At 34.3% G+C, this 338-nt stretch overlaps 1 long non-coding RNA gene across 1 annotated transcript; it reads right to left on the reverse strand.

Moving 5' to 3' along the window:
* Positions 1-63: 63 nt before the first annotated feature.
* On the reverse strand, positions 64-336 carry LOC105461280. Its single transcript, XR_975919.1, has 2 exons — positions 264-336; positions 64-114 (listed from the first exon to the last, which is right to left on the reverse strand). It is a non-coding gene; the product is annotated as an uncharacterized LOC105461280 (long non-coding RNA).
* Between the last annotated feature and the right edge of the window lie 2 nt (positions 337-338).

Consider the following 338-nt stretch of genomic DNA (forward strand, 5'->3'; position numbering starts at 1 on the left):
AATGGGAAACAGAGAGAAAAGAGAATATGACCAAAGACAAGTTTTTTTACACATTACCTGCCCTTCTGCAAATTCCGCACCTTCTTACATCAGGACAATTGGTCCTCGTATGACCTGTAAAAGAGCAGTTCAAAATGTAAAATAATTGTACAATTTAGATTACAATAATTGAGAACAATAAAAATGGTGATATTTAAAAAAAAAATTAATGGGAGACAGAAAGAAAAGAGATTATCACCACAGATAAGTTCTTTACACATTACCTTCTTCTCTGCAAACTCCGCACCTTCTTAAATCAGGACAATTATTCCTCGTATGCCGTCTTCTGCTTGAGAACA

Source organism: Wasmannia auropunctata, unplaced genomic scaffold (genome assembly GCF_000956235.1).
Source record: "Wasmannia auropunctata unplaced genomic scaffold, wasmannia.A_1.0 LD295969.1, whole genome shotgun sequence".
Classification (NCBI taxonomy): Eukaryota; Metazoa; Arthropoda; class Insecta; order Hymenoptera; family Formicidae; genus Wasmannia; species Wasmannia auropunctata.